Source organism: Diaphorina citri, unplaced genomic scaffold (genome assembly GCF_000475195.1).
Source record: "Diaphorina citri unplaced genomic scaffold, Diaci psyllid genome assembly version 1.1 scaffold3292, whole genome shotgun sequence".
Lineage (NCBI taxonomy): Eukaryota > Metazoa > Arthropoda > Insecta > Hemiptera > Psyllidae > Diaphorina > Diaphorina citri.
The window spans coordinates 1-7,311 of NW_007380701.1; the positions used below are offsets into that span (position 1 = coordinate 1).

Consider the following 7,311-nt stretch of genomic DNA (forward strand, 5'->3'; position numbering starts at 1 on the left):
TAATCCCAAATTCGTTGAACTTTAACTCAAGTCAACTATTTAACATTAAACTTACGAGCATGCAGCGTTTAATATTATGCTGCGTGGATATAATTCTTATGTTTAATTGCTGCTAAAGTACACTGCTTATGTTAAAGTACAGTGTGTATGTTAAAGTACACTGCAACGTATGTGTGTATAATTGTTGTTAAAGTACATAAAGGGTGGTCAATCTTTATCGGCCCGATGAGAAAATAAATTGTCAGCTCTTTGGCCCAATAAAAGGCCCCAGGAAACTTTTCTTAGGACAGCAAAGTATCCTATTATTTCTTCAATTTGTGGAGCCTCGAACCCAAATCTTCCTAACTGTGAGTCAAGCAGTTCTCAAAGTTACACCAATGAATTCCTGATTTTTTCAAAAGGCCTATTTCGTTTTATTGACCCCACAAAAGTGTACAGGAGACTTTTATTTAGCTTGAAACTGATTTTAGGAGAAAATTTTATATTATGTAAAATGTAAATGCAGTTTCTTTGTGTTATTATGTCACAACTTTGGTGCTCACTGCAGCATTGTAGGATTTTCCCAATATCTCAAAGCCTGCCTCGGTGGTGTAGTGGTCAAGGCACTCGCCTGGTAAACCTCCTGGCGTGGGTTCAATCCCAGCCGAGGTTTGGAATTTTATCCTCAATATAATTTGAGAATTTGACCACAATAATAGTGGTAGCCTACTGCTGGACTGCTGGAGTAAAGGGACTTTTCAGTCCTATGTGAGCAGTATAAATAAGCACTACTACTACTATTATTAGTTCTCTGGATTAGCAAACATCAAACTGCTCAAGAGCTATACTTTTAAGATACTACTACTACTACTACTATTTTTTTTTTTTTTTTTTCCTTTGTTCGGAGTTCTTTCTGAGGCCTGTTAAACTTTTCTTGAATCACATGAAAAATACATCACACAGTGTGGGTAGAGAGATATGAATGGAATGCACTATGCATATGCACTTATTGCGATAACCCAACGGTCCGAGATTGCAGGAAGCCTTAGAATATTTCACTGCAATATAACAAACATGTAAATAAATAAGTTGTGCATTTTATTGCACTGTTACCCAACATACAATATTACAGTGTATTGTGTAACTAGAATGGAAATTATAGAATATACCTATCCTATGTACATACTTTGTTTTTAAAGTCCCTTTATCTAGGTATTCTAGATATTATGTAGATAGTACGATAGAATATACCTATCCTATGTACATACTTTGTAGATACCTATGTAGATAGTTATTGTTCACTTATATCAGATGAAAAATAATAAATTTGGGGGTTTTGTAATTTTGACATCTCCACCAATAGGTACTAGTGGAGATGTCACAATGATTACTAACTTATTAATTCCAAAAGTCAGTGAAGAGATGTATTTTGACCAACTGGTAGGTACTTTATTCTATTAGGTAAGTAGGTAGTGGGTACCTATAAAATTCCGCGGTTACCTACCAAATACCGACAGGGAAAAAATATTATGTGGGACTTGATGTCTGGTCGGTATTAAGTACTTAGGTAGATATACGAGCAGGTACAGGTATTGTAGAGTCTATTTTACCTATCACCTGTCTATCTAAAAATAAGCTAGGTACCTAAGTAGGTAACGAATTAATGAATGGGAAATGCGGTTGCAGAAATTGACGCAATAAATAGGTACGAACACCGGAACTAAATTTATCGCGCTTGACGAATCTTGTGTGATACGAAATAAAAATTGCTTGATAACTGCAGTTTGCTTTGCCAATTTTTTCTCTTCTTCTTCTTCTTCTTCTTCTTCTTCTTCTTCTTCTTCTTCTTCTTCTTCTTCTTCTTCTTCTTCTTCTTCTTCTTCTTGTACTTCTGGTAACTAATGCGTTTAATTGAGGATATGTACCTACCTACCTATTTACAAGGATACCTGTACATATTATGTAGTTAGGTACATAAGTATGAATTATTTAAGAGAGTATAATGAACTTAACGTAAATCCAGGTATTTATTTGTGGTCACGTGAGTCGGATACATGTATTTGAGGTTAAATAATGGAACTCACTTATGGTGACCCACATTTGGCGCATGGGATTTTAGTTGGACCAAAATTAAAACTTACTATTGTTAACATCCTATCATGTATTTAAACAATAAAAATGATTGCATTGAAAACAATGATGATGAAAAATGAGTACCTCAAATTCTTTGTGGTAAAGCAGAGCTTTTTCACAACTTTTGTGGATATCACAACATTACTAAGTGCCTCCTTTGCAATCCAGTTCCAATTGAAAACAATGATGATGAAAAATGAGTACCTCAAATTCTTTGTGGTAAAGCAGAGCTTTTTCAAAACTTTTGTGGATATCACAACATTACTAAGTGCCTCCTTTGCAATCCAGTTCCATATTTCAATAATCTTTTTACACTGGTAATGTCGCCACTGGTCGCTACTTGATTAAAGTAGCTACTCAAATGTCCTCACGAGGCTGAGTGCACCCTGAACTCCAAGCACAGAGCCGAAAAAACCTCGGCCCCGCCGGGAATAGAACCCGGGCCTCCTGCGTAAAAACTACTCGATTAAAGTAGCTACTCAATTGTCCTTACGAGGCTGAGTGCACCCTGAACTCCAAGCACAGAGCCGAAAAAACCTCGGCCCCGCCGGGAATAGAACCCGGGCCTCCTGCGTAAAAGTCAAATGTGATACCCACTCGGCCAAGGAGGTTGCTTACCTATGTACCTATCTAACTAAATAAAATAGGTAGGTTCCTATTCTAAGGTACGGCTACATAGAGTTTCCTTGAATCACATGAAAAATGCATAGCACATCACATAGTGTGGGTAGAGAAATATGAATGGAATGCACTATGCGTGTGATACCCACTCGGCCAAGGAGGTTGCTTACCTATGTACCTATCTAACTAAATAAAATAGGTAGGCTCCAATTCTAAGGTAGGGCTACATAGAGTTTCCTTGAATCACATGAAAAATGCATAGCACATCACATAGTGTGGGTAGAGAAATATGAATGGAATGCACTATGCATATGCACTTATTGCGATAACCCAACGGTCCGAGATTGCAAGAAGCCTTAGAATATTTCACTACAATATAACAAACATGTAAATAAATAAGTTGTGCATTTTATTGCACGTTACCTAACACACAATATCACAGTGTATTGTGTAACTAGAATGGAAATAATAGAATATATCCTATGTACATACTTTGTTTTTACTGCCAGCATAGGACTGAAAAGTGAAAAGTCCCTTTATCTAGGTATTCTAGATATTATGTAGATAGTACGATAGATACCTATACTATATGTATGCCTAAACTCCTACACAGAAAAGTTATTGTTCACTTATATCAGATGAAAAATAATAAATTTGGGGGTTTTGTAATTTTGACATCTCCACCAATAGGTACTAGTGGAGATGATATATTATCCTATGTACCTACTCTGTTTTTACTGCCAGCATAGGACTGAAAAGTCCCTTTATCTAGGTATTCTAGATATTATGTAGATAGTACGATAGATACCTATACTATATGTATGCCTATTACACAGAAAAGTTATTGTTCACTTATATCAGATGAAAAATAATGAATTTGGGGTTTTGTAATTTTGTCATCTCCACCAATAGGTACTAGTGGAGATGTCACAATAATTACTAACTTATTAATTCCAAAAGTCAGTGAAGAGATGTATTTTGACCAAATGGTAGGTACTTTATTCTATTAGGTAAGTAGGTAGTGGGTACCTATAAAATTCCGCGGTTACCTACCAAATACCGACAGGGAAAAAATATTATGTGGGACTTGATGTCTGGTCGGTTTTAAGTACTTAGTTAGATATACGAGTAGGTACAGGTATTGTAGACTTGTAGAGTCTATTTTACCTATCACCTGTCTATCTAAAAATAAGGTAGGTAGGTAACGAATTAATGAATGGGAAATGTGGTTGCAGAAATTGACGCAATAAATAGGTACGAACACCGGAACTAAATTTATCGCGCTTGACGAATCTTGTGTGATACGATACGAAATAAAAATTGCTTGATAACTGCAGTTTGCTTTGCCAATTTTTTCTCTTCTTCTTCTTCTTCTTCTTCTTCTTCTTCTTCTTCTTCTTCTTCTTCTTCTTCTTCTTCTTCTTCTTCTTCTTCTTCTTCTTTCTTCTTCTTCTTTCTTTTCTTCTTTTTCTTCTTCTTCTTTTTCTTCTTCTTCTTCTTCTCTTTTCTTCTTCTTCTTCCTTTTCTTCTTCTTTTTCTTTACCTGGCACATACCTACTGATACAGTGTAGTAATGTCTAATCACGCTATCCTTTTCTTCACCTTCTTTTTCTTTACCTGGCACATACCTACTGATACAGTGTGTAATGTCTAATCAGACTATGAAGTAAGTTTTATAGTGTCAAACAATGATATCATAGGTGTCAACAAAGATAATTTGTTTCCATCTTTATCAACTGTACCACCATGCATTTTAAAATATTTATTTTCTTCTTCCCTTTCTTTCCGATTTTATTCGGGGGTCCGCGCGTTATTCTCTTTTATCCTACCCTCCAAAATCTCAACTCTCCACCCCAGTTTTGGTCGCCCTCTCTTTCTCTTTCTCTGGATGATTACATAGTTTGTGTGCTCCTTTACTTACTACATGGCCAAACTCTCTCAATCTATTCTCTTGTATGCAAATCATGTACTTATTTTAGACGAATTTCCGTGGATACGCGGAAAAACTATTCATTCTGGCAATTTTTTACAGTTTACACTGATGATGCCAGCAATGGCGAAACATGTCTGTTTGAATAAACAATAAAAACCCCTCCCCCAACTGTGATTATGTTAGTGCCTTTAAAAGCAACAGAACACAATATTTATTTTTTGTACATTTACTATAAAATTAGATTATAATATTCATGTTCCTTTGAAACGATTAGTGTATTAGTTTTGTTTATATTTTTTGTTTCACCGACTTTCTTCACGCAACCGAAAATTATTCTTCTGTTTTCTCCTTTTTTTAGGAACTTTTTCGGGATTTCACATCAAATCCAGTACCTATTTTTATTTCTTCTTTGAACTAGCGAAAAGGGAATTACTTTGATATTACCTACACTTACCCATAGTAAAATTATTTTAACATCCGCAATTTCTTCTTTGAACTAGCGAAAAGGGAATTACTCTGATATTACCTACACTTACCCATAGTAAAATTATTTTAACATCTGCATCAGTAGAAATTTGGAAATAAATTACGAAAGCTCTTCCTTTTCTGTAGAAAGTGCATTGTTTTGATTTGTGCCTCAAAGTATCCAATGATTTAAACTTTAAAACGATGGTAAGTTTACACAATACTAAACCGTTGTTCTCTAGTTCTCAGGGGAATGAGAACAAAATCAAATGCGGTTATCATAATTTTGCCGCAATGATCAGTCCTATCCAAACTGCACGATACCGTACGGGTAATACACACGGTTATGGCCTAGGGTCGTTCTCGGAACGGATGGCCTCACAGAGATGGACTTTTGACGGACACATATCAACCTACTTGTTATTTTTTAAAATAGGGTCCGTTTTTCGTTTGTCAATGTTTTAAGTCTAATTTTTTTAATGCCTAGGTATTAGGTAACTAGGTATGTATTTGTCCGTAACGTGCGTTTTATCCCTAAGTTTTTATGTTCCCTTATAGTAACTGAACGTGTGAGTGTTAGTTGAAACCAGTCCAACAAAAAAGTCGGTTAGTGAAGTAGATACATAGGTAGGTACTTGTAAAGTCATACTCTCCTAACGAGATATTCTAACCTTTGATTGTTACTCCAACTTTTTTCAGACCATCACAAAAGTCGCCCATCCCACTGAACAGGTACGACGACTACAACTATGAAGACTCGTCACGACCTCAATCCAGGACCAGGGATCGAACCCCCGAACCGAAGCTTGTGGCGCGAGCTCTGTACAACTTCGTAGGACAAACATCCAAGTAAGTTTTATTGCTCCTAAAAACTAGTAATTTTTATGGTTGGTTACCTATAATGCTTTCCATTCCTAATCTGTAGCGCACTGTTTTACTTACTTCATAGTCTGTTCATTCGAGAAAAATCTTCTACGAAATGTCTACGACCAATATGTGGAGAGCCTTAGGCCGGGCATAGAAAACTAGTAATTTTTATGGTTGGTTACCTATAATGCTTTCCATTCCTAATCTGTAGCGCACTATTTTACTTACTTCATAGTCTGTTCATTCGAGAAAAATCTTCTACGAAATGTCTACGACCAATATGTGGAGAGCCTTAGGCCGGGCATATACTTTGTGGTTTACTCAGACAGTTATATCTGTACAGGCAAAAATAATAAATTTACCCGGCCATCTAGGTAAGAATTAATTTCCCATACTGTTTATCTGAGAGGCTAGTAGGTAAATCGAAGACGTCTTATTAACCCCTCCACATTACTACTAACCTGTGAAGGTAAACGTCTCCAGTAAATCATGAAATGGTTGTCAGAGGGTGTACCACTTTTTTTATCTGATAAAACTTATCCTGTTTTGCAGAGAACTGTCGTTCAAGAAAGGAGACATTATCTTCGTGAGGAGACAGGTGGATAAGAATTGGTACGAGGACCTACGTTTACCTAGCTACTATACCATTTGGAGCTTAAAACACTCAACTGAAATTCTGTGCGTAAATGAGTCGAACTATGGATTATGGAAGGCTGATATGTCGAACTATGGAAGGCTTGGTGCTTGATAGTTCCTAAGACCCCAATCTGGTTTCAGCCTCTTTTTACATGGATTATTCCCTACTAGAACAATAATTTTTGTTTTTTTTTTGTATTTTTTGTATTTTTTTTTTTTAATATTTAAACAAGGTTTTTTATTTACATACCTATGTTCAAACTATACCTATGAAATATATAAGACCTTGTTTAGACTGCGGGAGTAAAGGGACTTTTCAGTCTCATTCTGGCAGAATAAACAAGGTATATTCTATTCTATTCTAATTTTATGCTCAGATAATCCCAAATTCGTTGAACTTTAACTCAAGTCAACTATTTAACATTAAACTTACGAGCATGCAGCGTTTAATATTATACTGCGTGGATATAATTCTTATGTTTAATTGCTGCTAAAGTACACTGCTTATGTTAAAGTACAGTGTGTATGTTAAAGTGCACTGTAACGTATGTCTATAATTGTTGTTAAAGTACATAAAGGGTGGTCAACCTTTATCGGCCCGATGAGAAAATAAATTGTCAGCTCTTTGGCCCAATAAAAGGCCCCAGGAAACTTTTTTTAGGACAGCAAAATACCTA

The 7,311-nt window shown here is 35.8% G+C and overlaps 2 long non-coding RNA genes across 2 annotated transcripts; one reads left to right on the plus strand and one right to left on the minus strand.

Moving 5' to 3' along the window:
* Nucleotides 1-4,864: 4,864 nt before the first annotated feature.
* On the minus strand, nucleotides 4,865-5,306 carry LOC113471924. The gene is made up of 2 exons (XR_003394439.1): nucleotides 5,193-5,306; nucleotides 4,865-5,110 (listed from the first exon to the last, which is right to left on the minus strand). It is a non-coding gene; the product is annotated as an uncharacterized LOC113471924 (long non-coding RNA).
* Nucleotides 5,307-5,678: 372 nt separating this feature from the next.
* LOC113471923 lies at nucleotides 5,679-6,600 on the plus strand. The gene is made up of 2 exons (XR_003394438.1): nucleotides 5,679-5,980; nucleotides 6,551-6,600. It is a non-coding gene; the product is annotated as an uncharacterized LOC113471923 (long non-coding RNA).
* Nucleotides 6,601-7,311: the final 711 nt, after the last annotated feature.